Genomic DNA, 20906 nt, shown 5'->3' on the forward strand with positions numbered 1-20906 from the left:
TTTCTTCAGATCAGGTCTCTCAGGCAGGGGTCATCTCAAAGGATGAAAAATATAGTAGGAAACAGAAATAAAAGATAAAGTAATGGCAATAATAATACACAGAGCCAAAGATATAGTTTATAAAGTAAAAGTTTATGAAAATAGATAAAGGAGGGTACCCGGATGGAAATATTTTACCTGCATAAAATATCTCCCCGACTGAAACTCCACACAGGTATTTTATAGGGTACATACAGGCTCCCCGTTGCCAAGGGCAACGGGATTTGCATACTAACAGGCAGTTTGCTTTGGGGTCAAAGTCTCCTAAAAGGCTACTACAGATCCCTTAACTAACTCTAACTGGGGGAACAATGAGTTATAAAATCATCTTGGGGCAAACTTGTAAGTTTTATGGTAAGGCTATTACTTTAGCAACAAACAGGGACTTCTTGGCTCCGGTGATTGTGTTCTTGGGGACAGAGATGATCCCAGAAATCAACATGGGCTGTGCCTTGTGTTAATTACTTGAACCGCATGGTTCCATCTGGGCCCGGCTTGGGCATTAGCATATCTATATGATCAGCTCTCATCTCCAGGGGGGTCTACCTGTCAGCTCCGGCAACCTTTTGGTTCTAAGGGAAAGGCATGCCTTGTCTTTCAAAACAGGTGAGAACCAAAGGCCCAGTTTACAGCTGTCTCTTGGAAGTGCAGCTTCTACTGACCAGCGAGATGCCCTCCTGAGAGGAGGCAGCATTTCAACTAACACATTTATCTTTTCTTTAAGGCAAAGCGTTATTTGACTTCTGAAATCAAATCTTGTCTCCAGAAATACAGGGGGCATTTCTGTAACTCAATATTCTTAGGCTCAACATCTCCCCCTTTTTTATTTTTTGAAGAAAGTTGATGGAGTTGGACAGCCATCACAGCGAGGCATTGGTCTCCGGATTCTTGTCTTGTTTGGAGTTTTCTCCACACTATAAATAAACACAAGCAAAGGATTAAAATAGTGCCAAAAGTTACAACAGTGGAACTCCCATAGATCTTAAGATGATAAAGTGGATCAGCTGACTCTAAACCAGAAGAGATGTCATTAATAATGTCAGCTTCAGAGAGCAATTTAAGTTTGTTACTGAAGGTACTTAATATTTCTTGTTGTAAGTTTCCAATCTCTTCAGTCAGATTTCCTTGGTTAAGTAGATGTTTTCCCAAGGAAACCAAGTTTGATTAAAAAATGAGGTGTAACACAAAATTGAGTGATATTCCAATCGCAATGAAGTCTAAGTTGCTTTTGTAGACTTATAACCTGGTCTCCCAACAAGGTGACTGCTTGTGGTAAGTCAGCCACTTGAATAGCTAATTTAGAATCAATTTGATTTTGGGTAGACCATAATTGATTTAAATTGTGGTGCCAATTTTGAACAAATTCAGTGGTCTGAACTGTCTGATGCAGAGCCACACCTGCGGTGGCCACAGAAGCAGTGACAGCAATGATTCCCAAAATAGCTGCTATTAAGAGACCAATAAATCTTTTTGTACATTTAAGAATGTGGTTAAGTAGTTTGTCCAAAAGGAACATTGCTGGTGTTTCTTGCCAGACTCTTCATTTTAACAGGTAACCATAGTCCTGTTCTGGCTTTGAGAATATAAAGTGTTTCTTTATAAGGACTGAACTTCATAGAATTGTTAACACAGGTATAATGAGAACAGTTGTCACAGGTCACTAGGAAAGAAGGTTCTTTATAAACAGCATGTCCAATCATAAATAAGTAAGGCAGTCTAACACAAACTTGAATATAATGAGTAGAATTTAAATTCAAAGTCCATTCTTGGTTATTGTTTGTATCCAAAGTGTGTGTAATCCAGGCCTGCAAAGGGTGCAAAGCAGCTGATATTTTCCACAATTGATCATGAATAGGGCCATCTAAAATACGAGGAGCTGGAGAGCTCATACCATCATTGAGCCATGTAATATGTCTTTTAAGGTCAGTGTCTTTTACAGACATCAAGGTGGCAGTTTTATTCCAATGAAGCTTTTTAAAATTGTGAGAGAAGGCAGGATGTCCATAGGGACTCAAGTCTAGGACAACACCATAAGATGTGGACCCAGCAGGAATGCGCCCCGTGTGAGCTCTACAATTGTCCCATTGTACCCAAGTTTTAGGGTCAGAAATTATTACTTTCTTACAAAGGGGTATATCTGTGGGTGCAATTTTAGAATGCTCAATAGTGATGTGTCTGGTTGCCAGACACTCTTACCACCATGCTCACCACGCAGATCACGGCAAGAAAAAGATTTACAGATGTTTTAGGTACAGATGTCCAGTTCAATATCCCGTCTGCTTCTTCGTATGTTCTCTTCAGCTGTCCCCACGTCATGTCTGTGCCTGACGTGTCTTCCGCTTTTCCCCCCTCGAGTTTCCACTCTGGGTTTGATGCTTCTGTTTGGAATCCAGACTGTTGGTCTGTCATCTGTCAAAACACAAGAAAAACTCTCCGCCACACCTTTGCACATCCTTTTTCCCATTTATTTTCTACATCATCTTTCCACCAGATAGGCTGGTGAGGGAAAGAGTCTGATTGTGGACTCCTATTCCAATGCTTTTCTATTGCTGTTATCTTCCTTACGAATATTCAAAAAATTTTAGGTAAATAAGGCTTGATTTATTCTATCTTTGGGAGACTGTGTACCTCCCCTTTTTTGTTTTAATAACATGTTTTTTTAAAGTTTGATGTGTACGTTCTATAATGCCTTGTCCTTGAGGATTATAAGGAATGCCAGTAATGTGTTTGATGTCCCATGTAATACAAAAAGCTGTAAAGGAATGACTAGCGTAAGCAGGGCCATTGTCAGTTTTAATGGTGGCTGGGACTCCCATGTATATAAACCAGGAGTGTAAGTGTGAGAACATATGTCTAACAGTTTCTCCAGAGGATGGAGTAGCCATAATAAGACCGGAATAAGTATCTACAGTAACATGTACAACACCTAACTTGCCAAATTCAGGAATATGTGTAACATCCATTTGTCATAATTTATTTGGTGAGAGACCTCGAGGATTAACTCCTGCAGAAAATTTAGGCTGATTAATTAATTGACAAGTGGGACAATGAGAAACAATATGTTTGGCTTGATTATTGATTGTATAACTGCATTGACTTTTCTTAAATCAGTTAACATTTGTCATTTGCCAGATTTCTTTTTTAATAACAAATATAGGAGAATTTCACGGACTGGTGGACTCCTCTATATGTCCTGCTTGTAATTGTTCTTTTACTAATATCTGAAGAGCACCCAATTTTTTTTTTGTTTGTTTTTTTGTTTTAGTGGCCACTGCTCTGTCCACATAGGCTTTTGTGATATCCAATTTAAAGCCAGAGCAGAATGGTGCTTTTCAGTAGCGGTGGCCGCTATCCAAAATTTGGATAGCATAACCCATGCCGAGAAGTATGTGCCTTTGGTGCCTCAAAAGTCTTAGCCCCTTGGCTCCTTTTACCCAAACCAAAACAAGGGTTATAATTCATATTTAGCATAATCTGTTTAGCAGAGGCATTAGGTATATTGATGTATGCTCCCCACTGCTGTAACAAATCTCCTCCCCACAAATTAATAGTGATGTTAGCCACGTAAGGTTTTAAAGTGGCTGTCTGTCCATCAGGGCCTGAACAATTTAAAATTTGTCGACTTTGAAATATGTCAGTCATCGTTCCTATTCTGGTAAGAACAGTAGGAACTTGTTGTAAAGGCCAAGCTTTTGGCCAAAAACTTTTAGAAATAATTGTAACATCAGCTCCAGTATCTATAAGTCTAACAAAAGATTTGCCATTTAACTTAATTTCTAATTGAGGTCTTTGATCATTAATAAAAGTTTGCCAATATTGAGCAGCGGATGTAAAAGCCACTAACACTTTGAATTAGCATTATTAAAAGCCAATATATGTAACATTAAATTTTTCAAGTCAGGCGGACTAACCGTTTTTTGCACATCTTGTGATTCATAAGTTTCATAATAAAACTTATGAAATCTGCATAAGTTTTATTAACATTTTCTTTAACATTTTACACAAGAAAACACAGACTGTTTAGGAGAAGCTATTTTCTCTTATGCTCTAATATAGCACTGTTGAATTTGAGCAATAACTTGATTATCTTTTTTAAGATCTTTGTTTGTTTGTTTGTTTGTTTGTTTTCTAATCAGCCTCTCTCAAGGGTGGATCATGCTTCTGGGAATCGTTTACATTAGAAAGCAGCGGTTTCCAAGCTTAAAGCGGCTGGCTTGAGCCGTGCAGAGAGCTCTTGCTTAAAGTAAAAGTTTACCCCCCCTTTTTTTTCTTTTTTCTTTTTTCTCTTTTTTAATTTTTGAACTAACACATTTATTTTTTCTTTAAGGCAAAGCCTTATTTGACTTCTGAAATCAAATCTTGTCTCCAGAAATACAGGGGGCATTTCTATAACTCAATATTCTTAGGCTCAACACCCATCCCCCTGGCTGCAATGCTATGAAAATGGCCCATGCCCTCCTAGCTTCCCCTCTGCAAATAATACTGGGGGGAAAGTACCCCCAAACACTGGGCATACTTTGAGACTCCTCTTTGTACCCTGATCCAGTAATTCATCATTATCTAGATAGCTCATCAGTGCCTTCAAGCAGATTTTTTTTTTTTTAATATTTATTCAGGTTTTCTAGTTGTTCTCAGTGGACGGTTGGCTTGAGTCATCTACACACCTATAACTGGAAACAGAAGTCTCACCTATGTTGTAAAAAGGTATTGTATATGTTCACTGGTAGTCATTTTAAAATATATAAACAAATTCTTTGATATGCCTTTCTTTAAGAGGTGGGGTTAAATTTCCCTCCCCTGGAGTATGAGTTGCATGTAGTGACCTTCATCTAATAGAATGTGGCAAAATGATGGATTGTGACTCTTGAGGGTGGGTCAGAGCAGCTTCCCCCTTGCTCTCTTGCTCAGGGGAAGCCAGCTGCCACAATGTAAAGGGATTCGAAGAGTCCTGTGGAGAGGCCCATGCAGTAAGGCATTGAGGCCTCTTGCCAACAGCCATGTGAATGAGCCATCTTAGGAGACCCTCCAGGCTCAGTGTGGCCTCTGGATGACTACGGTCCAGGCCAACTTCTTTACTGCAACATGAAAGACTCTGAATGCAAACTACCCAGCTAAGCCAGCCTTGAATCTTAATCTGCAAACTGTGAGATGACGAATGTTAAACCAAGCAATTTTGGGGTAAATGGTTTTACATTAATAGTAATATGTTTGTTTTTAAATTTTATGTTTTATTATTTTTAATTTAATATTCATTTTATGTCAAAAAGGAAATCAATAGCTTAAAATTTTAAAGTAATATTTAAATAAAAAAGAATACGTTGTATGATCTCTGCTTCCAGTTAGGAATAAAAACAAGAGTTTTTCAGAACGGATGAAGTCATTTCCACAATAGTATTAACAGATAAGCCATTCAGAAACCCTTTAGGATTTATTCTTACTTCCTGAAGAGCTTCTATAATATGGTCTCTAGGCAAAGTGAAAACATACGCAAGCATTTGTCTTTTCCAAAGTAACACAATCTGACTATAGCTAAGTTATTGAATGGAACTATGCTTTTACATAAAAAGCTTAAAACCAATTAAAATATAATTTTAGTTCTTACCTGCTGACTTCTGGATGTAGTTCAGCCAGTCACTTCATGATCTTGGTGAACGCAAGTTCAGAGTATTTGGAGGTATGAATCTAACAGGTGCATCAGGTAATAATTTAGCAGATTCAATTTGTTTACAATTCTTGACACCCTAAATAAGCATTTTAAAAGTTTTCTTAACACCATTACATAGTGATAATCTAGCTTATTCAATTAAAATAAATTTTAAAATTATAAATAAAATAAACTGCTCTGAAAATTTTACTTTAAGATTATTTATACCAAGTAACTTTACTTCAGCGGTGCTCAGGGCTATGTATTAAGAAAACATGCCCAACATAATTTTTTATAGTAATGATAAAGTCTATGAGACTATGTCTAAATCAGCCTTCCTCAACTGGGATTCTTCCTCTGAACCCCAGAACACAGCAAATGGTGTAACTATTTTCTCAACCCTCCCAAAGACAGGACATAACCAACCCACCTGATAAAGGCTGGTCTGAAGAGTAATTATAAATATTCTATATTTTATTTACTAAATACTTTATGTAATGAACACAAACTACATGCCCAGAATTGTATCACAGGTTATGGGGGGGGAGGGGAACTAGTAATATAAAGTGCAGCCTCCTTCACTTGTAAAAGATAAAATTAAAATGATCAGTTAGTTACTATTAACCATGCAAGTAGACTATAAATGGTGTGAAACCACTGTAAATCCTGTAAAAATTCAACAAAGGAAGGGCTCAGACTTTAAATCCTAGATGAAAAGTCAGGGCAAAATACATAAAATATTAGCTCTGTCACACTAGAATATTACTTTTACTTATTGCCATTATCTCTCCCACTAGATTTAAGCTTCATATAAAAGCACAGATTTTTGTCTATTTTGTTCACTGTTGCTTTCCCAGTTCCTAGAATAATGTACACAGTTGGTATGTAATAACTCTTTGTTCAGTAAATAAGTGAAAAGATTGGAATGTGATAGTTAAAAGTGATAGTTGAAACCACAGAAAAAATGAGCTCTCCAAGAAAAAGCCAAATTACTGGTATATAATAGCAACGATAATAGCTGTACTTACTGAGTACATCCTCAGTACATTGTACTAAGAATTTTTCCATATTAAACTCATTTAAACTTCTAAATATTTGAGGTAACTATTATCCTCATTTGAAGGCAAAAAGCTCAGAGAGTGAGGTAGCTCTCGCAGAGTCACAGGATGAGCAGGAGGCAGAGCAAACCTCCATCATTTTCCACATTGTGTTTAAAACCTCAGTGAGGTACAGATGAGGGCATAAAAAAATAAAATGACTACCTTTTATGGTTTTAATAATTATGAGATAACACTAGCTATAAAAAGTGATGAAAGTATAATAATTAGTTACTTACAGAGTAGCACTATTCAAGAATAAAGAAGAAAAAAAAGACTAGAAAGCAGCAGGCCCCCACCTTTTTGGCACCATTCATTTCCTTCACAGCCATCTTTATATCACTGTTTCTTGTTTCGTTTTTTTGGAAAGCAACAGTTGTGTATCTAAAACAGAAAAGCAGAAAACCAAAAGGTTTTTCATTGACTTTACATTACCGCAAACTTAATTTTGTAATCACTGGCTCAAATATAGTTTTCACAATAATAAATGCTCTTATAAAGGTTGATATACTAAGCCGGGCGAGGTAGCTCATGCCTGTAATCCTAGCACCCTGGGAGGCCAAGGCAGGTGGATCGCTCAAGGTCAGGAGTTCGAGACCAGCCTGGACGAGACCCCATCTGTACTAAAAATAGAAAGAAATTATATAGACAGCTAAAAATATATATATAGAAAAAATTAGCCGGGCATGTTGGCACATGCCTGTAGTCCCAGCTACTCAGGAGGCTGAGGCAGGAGGATCCCTTGAGCCCAGGAGTCTGAGGTTGCTGTGAGCTAGGCTGACGCCAGGGCACTCTAGCCCGGGCAACAGAGTGAGACTCTGTCAAAAAAAAAAAAAAAAAAAAAAGGTTGATATACTTAGTTTGAAATCAGGAAGAATGTTTATTTAGGATAACTAAATAAAAACCAAATTAAAGATGAGAAATAAAAGACACTAAGCATTTCTCATGAATTATCTCCTATTAATTTTATATTAAAATTTAATGTAAAACATTTGCAAAGCTGTTATATGATAAAGTTACAGAGATTAGCAATCTGGGGACTATTTATACTAAAAAAATTAAAATTAATTCCTATGTTCAAACATAACCTCCAGATGACTCAAAGGCTTGCAATGTGAAAGTCAAAATTTAAAACATTTACCAGAATATTTAAGAGAATATCTTTATGGCCTTGTTGTGGGGAAATATTTAGACCAAAAAAACAAGAAAAGTTGAAACATTGAATCAGAACTTTAACCATATAATTGAGAAAGTCAGGCAAGAGCTATTCCCATAAAAGCACCAGACCTAGAGAGTGTCAGTGGAAGGATACATACCAAATCTGAAAAGTGGTTGTTTTCAAATGATGGGACTATGGATAATTTTTTATAACCTCCTTGTATTTTTGCATTTAATTGTATTTTCTAAATTTCCACACAGCATGTATAATACTTAAGAAAAGAAAACCCCACAGTTTGTTTTAAGGATTCAACAAGATGCTAAAAGAATCTTTCACATCAGGTAAATACTACTAGGATTATAATACTACTTTAATGAACTGTATTAATACCACATTAATGAGTAAAATTTAGAAAGCATATACTCTTAGGTGACTCCATTAAATAAAATTAAACACCTATTTTTTTTTTTTTTTTTTGAGACAGAGTCTCACTCTGTTGCCCAGGCTAGAGTGAGTGCCGTGGCGTCAGCCTAGCTCACAGCAACCTCAAACTCCTGAGCTCAAGCGATCCTCCTGTCTCAGCCTCCCGAGTAGCTGGGACTACAGGCATGCGCCACCATGCCCGGCTAATTTTTTTTTTTTTCTATATATATTTTTAGCTGTCCATATAATTTCTTTCTATTTTTAGTAGAGGTGGGGTCTCGCTCTTGCTCAGGCTGGTCTCGAACTCCTGAGCTCAAACGATCCGCCCACCTCGGCCTCCCAGAGTGCTAGGATTACAGGCGTGAGCCACCGCGCCCGGCCTAAACACCTATTTTCTAACAAATTTCAATCCCAACTACAAACAGGATTCTCTCTTAATTGATAAAGATTTTCATATCTGAAATGAACAGCCATCATTTTTTATCAGCAGACAGCAAAGTTATTTCCATCACCATTGTGATTTGAATGATCTGACAATGTCACAAAATAGAAAGTAGCAACAGACAGATTGGAAGAGATTATATATAGATGATGTAGCTATCCACCTAAAAAGTATAAAAGTGTCATCTAAAAAGTAATTAAAATCAGAAATAATAGAATACAATTTTCTGAGCATCTACTATGTGCCGGGCTTTACTCCTAGTGCTTTACAAACTTAACTCACAGTAGTTTCACAACATCGCTATGACAGTACTGTCGACCTCACTTTATAGACAAAGAGGAGGCTGAGGTACAAAAAGGTCAAGTAAATTGCCCAAATTTATTCATCAAGTTGCTGACAGACCTGGGAATTGAGCCGAAGTTATCTCTTTCTGGAGCCCGTTCTCCTTAACTAAGGCTCTCTACATTCCCTGTGAAACAGCGCGTAACAAGATAAAGTACACGGAAGTCAGTCAGTCTGCTACATACCACTAGTAACAAGCTACAAAGTATAATCCAAGAAAGATCTGATTAAGAACAGCACGAACTAATGACTGCAGCTATTTGTCTATAATGACTGCAACTATTTGTCTGCATGGCCCCCTATACTAGCCTGGGACCCTCCTGTGGGAATGGCCTTTGACTCTATCCCCACTGCGGCTGATGTCTGGTACAGAACCTCTAGTGAGCAGCAGGCACACAGTAATGCACATTGGACTGAATTTGGGAAACACACCTGTAGTTAGTAGAAGAATCATAAATTGAAATTTCAGAAACTAGGTATTTCTGGAAATGAGACCTTCAATCAACCTAAAAAAAGAGAAATAATATGAAGTTCAAAAAGAAATCTTGGCATACCTCAGATACTGAAGGGCAGAGGCCACCAACATGTACCAAATAACCTTTATCTCTTCGTAAGGGTTCAGCATACATTTCTGCTTGTAGAAAAACAGAATATACCACAGAAATGATCATCATTGTATTGAGATGTTTAAGAGAAAATGAAAACTTGCTAAATATTTTGTGCTTTCTTTTTACTATCACAAAGCTTGTCAAAAAGTTATCAACAAATATCAGCATGACCAGACTGAAGACCAAAAGCCTGGAGTACAGTGTTAAGATTTCTGGGCCTTAATCGTATCATCTGGAAAAATAAATGGGTATGGATTAGTTGATATTAAGTCTCTAAATGAATAAATTACATCTAAACGGAGTAATCAGTTACAGCTGTCCTTTGGTATCCCTGGGGGACTGGTTCTAGGACTCCCTGCAGACACGAAGATCTGAGGATGCTCAAATCCCTTATATAAAATGGCATAGTATTTGCATATAATCCACACACATCCTTCTATATACCTTAAATTATCTCTAGATTACTCATAATACCTAATAAAATGTAAATTATATGTAAATAGTTGTTATGCTGCATTGTTTAGGAAATAACAAGAAAGTTGGTTGAATGCATGAATACAGAACCCACGGGCTGACTGTACATCATGAATAAAAAAGTCTGTCATTTGTCCCTGGTTCAGAGAAGTGCTATGAGAACACTGGATGTACACAGGATCTTAACTCCGTAGTGGTAGTGCTGGCTAGAGCTAGTGGTTTCAGAGACCTCTTTACACACATTCCTTTGTTCGGGAAATAATGTACCAAGAAAACCTTTCAATCAGACAAATATCAACAGCAGGTATTATATAGCTTGTGATAATGTTAAGAACACATAAGAAAAAAACAGACAAATTACTTGAGTTAGACAGCATGATCTTGGAAACCACAAATAATTGGATTATAGATAATTATTTTTCTTGCTTGACAAAAAAATTCAAAATTCTTAGGCTGTCATCTCATAGTCAATATTGTGAAAGGAACCTGGTCTGAAATCAAAAATTCACTAAATTGAGACTTGAATTACTAGCAAATCCTATACCTGGCACAGAGGGAGTACACAAATATTGTTGAATGAATCCATGAGTACTTTTACTTATGTTTTAATAATTTTTAAATAATGGGAGATTTGTATATTTTATTGTGTTCATTAAGTAACAATAGTAACAAGAGTAGCCTAGCACTTACTGAATGCTCTGCTCCAGGCAACGCGCTAAGCACTTTATATACACATCACCTCACATGATTCTCCCAACCACTCTGTGAGGGAGCTATTATTAATATTATTTCCATTTTACAGATGTTGATACTGAGGTCATAGGAGTTTAGGTCACAAATCTGTTAAGTATTAGTGCTAGAATTCAGGCAGTGTCTTTCATCTTTAGGTAATTAATACCTAACCTTCTTCATTAACTTACTTCATTTAATTTGTTAATCTCTTTGGATTATAAATGTATTCTACAGAGAAAATAGTGAAACTACCTAGCTTTACATTTTTATATTGCAGTGAAAAAGAAGTAAAGAGCTATAGTACAGCAAAGGAGTCAGAAGGTATACATTACACCCATCACCTAACCCTTCACTAATTCAATGCAAAATATCTACTGGGTAACCTATGGGCTGCACGCTGTACTTGGCAGTGAACAAAAATCCCTGATCTTGCTGAGCTAGTATGTAAGGGTGGGAAGGCAGTGAACCCAGTAATCAATCAAGCATCAAGTAAGCAAAACACACAGTATTGTGACAAGTGATATGGTGGAAAATAATGCAAGGAAAGAAAAAAAGTTACAATTAAATCAGATGATATAATATTTTAAGTTGTGTATATGTATTAATATATGCATAAAGAAATGCATTGAAATGATCACTAAAATATTCATAGTGGTTACTGAAGGTTGGAGAAACTTCAGGTAATTTTAATTTTCTTATATTTTCATATTTTATTTAAAAATCTTAATAAGCCATTATTTATACAAGCAGATAAAAATAAAACCATCGCTAATATGGAAAATTTAAAAACCCACAGAAACATACAGATAAAAATAAAGAGAGATAGCGTAACTATCACAAGAAATGATAGAATTTTCTCTAGTGCCTGTGATTATTCTAACTATTATAAGCATTTAAGGACTATCTAAAGATGAAAATACTCCTGAAATAGATGAAATTATTAAAGTGAGGGAAAGCAAATAGTTTCCATCACTAATACCGATTTGATAGATTAGTACTGGTTACCTGAGGAAAACTGAGAAGTTGGTTTTGTTCACCAGGTAACCGCACCTGGAAAGTGTCCAGTGAGGGCTCAGTGGAAAAGAATGCAGCTTATCTACTTGCTAACCAAATCTTGGGTTTAAGCTTTTAGCAATTTTCTGCTCTTTAAAAAGTTGACCTCCAACTGGCCAATTTCTCATTTTGTATAAAGAAAAGCCGCAAACAGGAATAAAATATTAAAACAGCTCAGGCACCCAACACAACCCAGAAGCAGGTAAGTATTATTTTACAAATAGGTTAGGATTCCTCAGTAAATTGTTAAACCAACCTAGTGTAAACTTCAGATTCCATCTATCTTGTTCTATTTGATTTTCTTTCCTTCCTGAGAAGTCACCTCCTGTCAGGTTTTCTTTAGCATCAAACCAGTCTTCACTTATTTCTTGGTAATTTCTACAGTCTCATAAATTGAAAACAATGAGCTATGAATTACCTACAATGTTTAACCCTCTGAAAAGTTATCTAAAAAGCATGATGAATCACTATGATAATTACTTGTTTTATATACAAATCTAAAGATGAATATTAAGCAAAATAAGAGAACCAAGCATAAGGTTTCTGTGAATAAGGGATTTCAGCAGTCCCGGAATAAAAAGTTCTTTTCAGTTTGAGTGATCTGCTTCCTAGTTTCCCTTTAATTAATATTGATTCCCAGTTTATTAAAACTGTTACTATTCTGATTTTTCAATTGTTATTTATTGGAAAAAAGACATTATCTTTATATACAGAATAAGAGAAAACTTCTTTAAAAGGACTAAGTAGTGCTGCAGCTCTTTATATCATTAAAATTAATGATCTTTTTGGAATGACCATAATCTCTTTTCATAGAGGAGAAAACTAAAAAAATGTACACAATTTACAGAGATACAATTAGACACAAGAAAGAAAGTTTTCAAATTGGAAACATGAAGCAGAATAAAAGTCCGTATTATTATTCAGCATTATCGGATATATTAGGTGACTTTAAAGACAAGTCAAGCAAAAATAAGAACATACTTAACATTCACAATCAGAATGATGCCATTGTAGTCAATTAAAAATATTTATTTTGATTTAATGAATAAACACTAGAGATATTTTAAACCTTGACTGTTTTCTGGCAACTATGAAAGATAATATATTTTTATACTAACTTTTATCATCAACTTTCAGTTGATCAAAGTCTACATTTATATCACCATTTTTTAAACCGTCTTTCTTGGGTGATGTATTTTGTTTAGGATGACTACTGTCAGATAACAAAGATATCTGAGGATTAAGATAATAAAAACAGTAATAAGGACTAGCAATTATTGCGCTCTTACTATGTGACAGGCACTCTTCACTGGCATTATTTAGCCCGTACAATAATGAAGGCTATGAGAGTAAAACCATCAACTTGACTTCACAGATGAGAAAACTGAATCTAAGAAACTCATTGCGCCAAGCCACAGTTAACAAGAATTAGGATTTGAATCCAGTCTGTGTATAGTTACTATGTGCTAACACTAGTATTTTGGAAAGTGTGGCAGATACACACTAGAAGTACTTGAGATAACTTTGGGAGGTATATATAAATATTAATAACATTAACCTTTAACAGTTATGTATTTAGTGTTTGCTTATGTATATCTTTTATTTATGGGAAGTAATATTTCTTTCTTATATGTAAGAGTGAATTATTCTTCACACTTAAATTTTTGTGAAACGGAGAATCATTTAAAGAAAAATACAGAATAACATTACAGGTAACATAGGGCTATGGTAAATTGTGAAGATGGCACATGAATAGCTGGAATTTAGAAATACTATACTACACTATATTGGCTTTCATGCATAACTAGTTAATTTAATGAGACAGGGACTAAAACGTAATCCCAACTTAAAATAGATATTGTTTTATAGCCAAAAGTATGATTATAAAAATTGTTACATCTACATCTTGTACATTTAAAAATAATTTATTCTTCCTAAATAAGCAGCTTATACCATTGGTACCATTGCAATGAAAATAAAGCCCTTAAGAATTATCATATAGTACTAAATGTATAAATTGTTTAAGCAAAGTATTAATATGTAAGAAATTTAAGTACATGAAAATCTAGTTATGAATCTGTTAATTCTTTGTGGATAACTGAGTTTTTTAAAAAATGAATTTAACGATAGAACAATTTGTTAAAACAATTTACTTTTTATCATTCATGTTAGTAGAAAGGAACATATATTAATCAAGTATTTCACTTTGGACTTGGGAATCCATCTTGGGGGATTACCTAAGGCCACTCAAAGAATGAAACCTTAAAGTTAAGACCAAAGTCAGAAAAGCAGAAATAAACTTCAGCTTTCCTATTCCATTGCCTCCTGGCCTGATAATGGAATGTAACTTATGTTACTATAACACTTTATAATTTGCAGGATGTTCTTATATAGATTAAACCATCTTTCCTGATTGTCATCTGACCAAGATTCCCTTGGTGGAAAAAGACAGAATGAGAAAACTTATGAGGGGCATTTAAAAACTATTTTCCTCATTTCAACAAAGGAGAAATTAAAACTTTGCTCTACCTAAAATAAATGGAACATTACTTTATTCTACCTCATGACATGAAGGTGCAAGATATTAGTTTTAACTACACTCATGCAACACACGATAGTGGCCATATATCATGGATTTGCCCGGGACAGTCCAGATTTATACCTATTGCTGTGGTGAATGATTAACATTACTATTACTCTCTTTCATCCTCAAAAGTCTAGTGATTTGGTGATAAACTATATGCTTACCCTACTCAACATATATTGCTGATATCTGTTTCATTAGGCTTAAATACACCATTATGTTCCTCCTAATTAAAGTAAGCTATAAAGTAAGCTAGTTGAGTGAAAAGAAGGATGTCGGAGTCTCTAAAAATTATAATTTACTTACGCCATAAAATTAAAGATTTGGGGCTGGGCGCTCTAAACTTCTGACTTCTGTCATCAATGGTTTGCAATGTGGGATATGCTCGCCTGAGGGAGGATCAAAATGATCTACTGGGAAGTTAGAGGAAAATACTAGAACTTCCTTTTTCCTATTTTTTTTTTTTTGACAGAGTCTCACTCTGTTGCCCGGGCTAGAGTGCCGTGGCGTCAGCCTAGTTCAAAGCAACCTCAAACTCCTGGGCTCGAGTGATCCTCCTGCCTCAGCCTCCCCAGTAGCTGGGACTGCTGCCACCATGCCTGGCTAATTTTTTCTCTATATACATATATTTTTTAGCTGTCCATATAATTTCTTTCTATTTTTAGTAGAGATGGGGTGTCGCTCTTACTCAGGCTGGTCTCCAACTCCTGAGCTCAAACAATCTGCCCGCCTCGGCCTCCCAGAGTGCTAGGATTACAGGCGTGAGCCACCGAGAACTTCCATTTTTATTTTTCATCTTTTAAAATGTTAAGCTGTAATAATGATTAGTATATAGAGTGACAAAGATGCCTGGTGGCTACTATGTTATTTCTACAAGAGTTACTAGGAACAGAATAAGGAGAATGTGCCAAATTAGATTCATGCCTAACCATACTGGAAAATAAACATAAAAACAAAAGATGTTATAGTATATAATGTCTTAAATTAATCTGCTTCAATTTATCTAAATGTCCCTTTTTCTATACCTTGAAAGAACTGATTTTATGTTATAATATAAATGGAATATGAACAAAAGTGTGGAAGACTTCAACTGGGGAATTTTAGTTTAAGAAATCTCTAATTTATGTGTATAATCTTGAGGTTCACAAGGTATTAGTCAAACAAGTCAGGCTTACTGTTCACTCTCTCTTTTGGTTTGTTTTTTTTTTTAAGACAAGTGCAGTAGTGAGAAGAGGGGAAAGAGCAGAACAAGGCGTTCAGTCTATAACTGATGGTGAACAATCAATCGAGATAACTGACTACCTTCAGACCAGCCTGTTCACTCTCATATTAAAATGTAAGACAATACAAGGCTAAACTTAAAGAACCGCTACTACATTCTTCCCCAATTGCTAAAGATTTTAAAGTCTGAAGATACGAAATAATGGAACACTCAAACTGCTGGTGAGAATGTCAAAGAATAACATCAACTTTGAAACAATTTGCTCTTGCTTGGTCAAGGTGAACTCTTTAGACTTTAGAGCCAATAATTTCACTCCTAGGTATATGCCCTAGAGCAGGGGTCCCCAACCGTTTTTGGCACCAGAGACCGGGTTCATGGAAGATAATTTTTCAGAGGGGGGGTGTGGGGAGCCATGAGGAATGGCTGTAAACACAGATGATGAAGTCGCTCATCTCCTGCCATGCAACCCCCCAGTTCCCAAGTTTAATGGAAGACAATTTTTCCCACAGACTGGGTGGCAGGGGGCGCTATTCTGCCACCTGGTCATGGGGGGCACAGCCCTAGGGAAACTCATGCACATGTTCACCAGGCTACACACACACAAATGCATAAAAGAGCAATGTTCTTAATGGTCGGTCGCATTGGGTATCAACCTAGATTATAAAAAAACTATAATGGATAAATCTATTATGGTACCAGCCATACAACAAAACAATAAAGAAAAATGAACGTGAAATTTAGCTGCCTACATGAATATGGATCAATCTTATAAATATAATATTGAATTAAAGAAGAAAACACGGCCGGGCGCGGTGGCTCACGCCTGTAATCCTAGCACTCTGGGAGGCCGAGGCGGGTGGATCGCTCGAGGTCAGGAGTTCGAGACCAGCCTGAGCAAGAGTGAGACCCCGTCTCTACTAAAAATAGAAAGAAATTATCTGGCCAACTAAAATATATATATACAAAAAATTAGCCGGGCATGGTGGCGCATGCCTGTAGTCCCAGCTACTCGGGAGGCTGAGGCAGTAGGATCACTTGAGCCCAGGAGTCTGAGGTTGCTGTGAGCTAAGCTGACGCCACGGCACTCACTCTAGCCCGGGCAACAGAGGGAGACTCTGTCAAAAAAAAAAAAAAAAAAAAAGAAGAAAACACGAAGGATCACCTCCAGTTATGACTCCATTTAAAGTCAAAATAGGCAAGCTAAACTGTATTGTTTAGGGATACATATATAGATGGTAAAAATCATGGAAGGAAGTAATTACCATAAAAATCAGGATAGCAATTCCACCAGATGTTGGAACAGGAACGTATGTAATTGGAAAGGACACAGGAGGCTTCTGGGGTGCTGACAATGTCCTATTTCTTACCTTGAATAATATTTGCTTCAAATACATTTGCTTCATAATTATCATATGTACATTTATGTGTAAATAAACCCTTTTAAATTATCAATTTTTTATATCATAATGGTATTGTGGTTAAGTCTTTTTTAGGGACACATATTGAAATAATTATGGATAAACTGATATGCCTCAGATTTGCCTTCAAAATAATAAAGGAAAGGAAGAGAGTGGATAGAATAAAGATAAGAATTGAAATTGTTGAAGCTGAGAGATGGATACGTGGGGCTCATTATACTACTGTCTACTTTTGAATATGTTTAAAAGTTTTCATTAGTACAAAGTTTTTTAAAAGCCTTTATGGAAATAACTAAACAATGAAGACATACACTAGCTTCATAAATAGGAATACTCTTATCTATAGATTTAGTGCGAGTCTAATCCAAAGTCCAACAGGGCTTTTGGAAAACTTAATAAACTAATTTGAAAATTTACATGGCCATTCCGTGTAAATATAATATATAAATATAAATATTTATATTCTGTATAAATATTTATACAGAGTAGCCATATACATTTTAAGAATGGCCAAAACATTACAAAAGAAGAAGAAAAAGAAAGGGACCTGCCTTCCCAGGTATCAGGACACTATAAAGCAAACTGCAGAAGACACTGTGGTGTTGGCACGATGATGGACCAATGGGCTAATACAGTCTATAATCGAACGCATCATGTATGGGAGCCCGATACACTATTCTATACTGCACACCAGTGGTGAAAGGAAAGACTACTCAGTTAGTAGTTGTGGAACAGAGGGTTCTCCACATAGAAAATAAATGCAATTAAATCCCTTCTTCAAAAATCAATTCCAGGCTTCTATGTAAAAGGCAAGATTTTTCAACTTTTACAAGTAAATCTGGATGAAATCTTTATTACCGAGTGTAAGAAAACATTAACACAAAAACATACGCCGAGAAGATGTTAGTTAAGTATGTTTTAACACATATAACCAACAAAGAATTTGTGTTCAGAACATAAAGGGAGGCTTATGAAAAAAACAGAAAAATATGCAAAAGACATGAACAAGCATGATTTCACAGAAGAAACCATACCAAGCAATTAAGCACATAAAGAAATGCCTAACCTCTTAGCAATCAGAAAAGAACAAGTCCATGAAATCCTATTTTACCCATCAGATTAGCAAAAATTTTAATGTCGGAAAAAATCAAGCATTGATGAAGATGTGAAAGTGGAACTTACACACAGTGACGTGGGAGCAATTATCACTTTGGAAAATAATGTGGCCCTATCTTGTACAATTGATCATGCCCACACCTCACAACTGAGAATTCTACTTCTAGATATATGTTAGAGAAACAAGGATACTAAAAGTCAGGGGGGTACTAAGATATAGGTACAAGAATTTACAGCGTAATTTGTAACAGAAAAAACTAAAAACTAGAAACTACTCAACTGTCCGCCACTAGGACATCTGTGTTGGGTGGTGGCTTATACCTGTTTATTGGTGTGCATCATTACGTAAGTTTTATTTTTTTTATATAAAAGTTTCAAAAGGAATTAAATCTTTTCTTTTAAATATTATTGATTACTTTATCTGATGTCACATTTTAAGTAACTAAAAATTGCAACAACCTCATGTTTGCTAAGAAATGACTCGCTTTGGCCGGGCGCGGTGGCTCACGCCTGTAATCCTAGCACTCTGGGAGGCCGAGGTGGGCGGATCATTTGAGCTCAGGAGTTTGAGACCAGCCTGAGCAAGAGCGAGACCCCATCTCTACTAAAAATAGAAAAAATTAGCCGGGCATGGTGGCGCATGTCTGTAGTCCCAGCTACCCGGGAGACTGAGGCAGGAGGATCGCTTGAGCCCCGGAGTTGGAGGTTACTGTGAGCTAGGCTGATGCCATGACACTCACTCTAGCCCAGGCAACAGAGTGAGATTGTCTCAAAACAAAACAAACAAACAAAAAGACTTGCTTCATTTTGAGGTATGTAGCTTAAAAACTCCAATCTGAACTGAATAAAGATCAATTTAAGAAAAGCATTAAAGCAAAATTTCCCCTGACACTTACAAACCTACAAAGACATTATGATTTCAAAAAATAAATGGCTTTCTACTAACTTCTTAACCCCTTCCCCATATTGAACTCACACTGAATGCTGTGGACATTAGATCACAACGGACAGCTCCTATCTGGTTAAGGACACAAACGACAGGGTGGGCACACCAAAACCTGTCTGCTCCACTGCTTTGCCAAGAGACTTTCTAGTTTGTTTTCAAGTACATATGGCCAAATTTGAACTTTCTTCACAGTTATATTAAAGGAGTTGGCCACTCCTAAGGCAGCAGAGACAGTTCCAGTATATTAAATGGCCTTTGGAACTTCTAGGTTTAACAGTACAGGTAAAATATTTCAATCGGTCCTCTAAGATGCCTTTCTAGAAAGTACGGTTCTTTTTCATTTCTCAACTGATAATTTTCTATTTTTATTAAGTGAACTCATTTATTGTTTTGAGATGACTGGTTATAGAATGTGGTTTTGTGTGAAATTAAACAAATCAAGAACATGCACATTTGTGTTTTCAGAAAAAGAAAAAAAGACATTTCTATTACACTCACGCCTCACTTAGGGTGTGGAACGTGGTTCCCGAAAGTGGAGGTGCTGAGCGAGCCTGCGCCGTCCGGGGCGCCTTCAGCACAGCGCTACGGAGACACAGCGCACTGACCAGCCGCTCCTCTGCCTTACACAAATCCCTGAAATCAGGGAACGCCCCAGTTAGAGTGTCTCTGGCCACCTGTCATAGAATTGTTGGTTAATCCCCTCAGGCTGCACTAGTGGCTCTGATGTTTCCAGAATGTCTAATGGTCTTACAGCAACCCCAGCTCTCTACTGATCCATCCCCCTCCGTTTCCTCAGTCGCTTCCCCTGAAGAAAACTCGAACTGTCCACACAGTGAGCACAGTGCTCTTCCTTTGCTTCACCAGGGCAGGTCCTCCACCGGCACCAGCACACATTTGCACACCCCATTATTATAGGTTAAAACTGTACAGCAGAACAATAAATGGCAGAAAGAAAAGCCACCACCAAGAATAAACAACCTTATTGCAGAACGTGCTCTACACTCCATTCCAGACAGCTGAGGGGTCCCGGGGGAGTGTGAGGAAGGAGCAAGGTGGCTCGCGTGGCCAGAGTGGACAGCGTGGCCAGTCAGTGCTGGTTCTCAGTCGGACGCATGGTGAGCCAACCACTAGAAAAACTGCATGTCCTTCCTCTTCATTTTTAGTCAAAATCATTCAATGATAAAAAGAATAAAAACCAAAGACTTTCCATGACCTGGAAGGCCAAACATGAACTGCCTTTGGTCACCTCTCTGGCCTCACTCCCACCCCTGGCCCTGTGGCTCGCAGCCACTCTGCCTTCTTCAGTGTTCCTCTCGCACACACAGCTTGGCACTTCCTGATCCCTGATGAAAATGCTCCGCCCTCCGGAGCTTTGTGGCTGACGCCCTTAAACCCTTGCCTGTGTTTCACCTCACTGATGCCTTCCCTGAACACCCTGTTTAAATTAACATCTCCATCTCTCCCACATGATTCTCTATCTTCCTTGTTTTTATTTCATTTCAGAATTTACAGGGGTACAGACGTTTTGGTCACATGGATTGCTTTTGTCATTCTCTATCTTCTTTTTCCACAGAGCAGTTATCATCCCCTGATATCACATACACATT

At 36.9% G+C, this 20906-nt stretch overlaps 2 long non-coding RNA genes across 6 annotated transcripts in view; one reads left to right on the top strand and one right to left on the bottom strand.

Annotated features, from left to right (window-relative positions):
* The window catches only part of LOC138379728 (uncharacterized), a 66156-nt gene extending 60939 nt beyond the window's left edge, over positions 1 to 5217 (top strand). The window contains exon 4 of the long non-coding RNA XR_011232293.1: positions 4656 to 5217. This is a non-coding gene — a long non-coding RNA (uncharacterized lncRNA). The remainder of the gene's footprint in view (positions 1 to 4655) is intronic.
* LOC138379727 (uncharacterized) overlaps positions 1962 to 20906 on the bottom strand; it is a 44312-nt gene continuing 25367 nt past the window's right edge. The window contains exons 1-4 of one of the 5 annotated variants that reach the window (XR_011232292.1): positions 19798 to 20716; positions 9701 to 9777; positions 5642 to 5780; positions 1962 to 2448 (exon numbers count right to left, since the gene is read on the bottom strand). This is a non-coding gene — a long non-coding RNA (uncharacterized lncRNA). Of the gene's footprint in view, positions 2449 to 5641; positions 5781 to 7019; positions 7148 to 9700; positions 9781 to 19797; positions 20717 to 20906 lie in introns of those variants that run through there. The other 4 variants (XR_011232289.1, XR_011232291.1, XR_011232288.1 and 1 more) reach the window with 4 other exon arrangements.

This window comes from Eulemur rufifrons, unplaced genomic scaffold, assembly GCF_041146395.1.
Source record: "Eulemur rufifrons isolate Redbay unplaced genomic scaffold, OSU_ERuf_1 scaffold_150, whole genome shotgun sequence".
In the NCBI taxonomy this organism is placed as follows: Eukaryota; Metazoa; Chordata; class Mammalia; order Primates; family Lemuridae; genus Eulemur; species Eulemur rufifrons.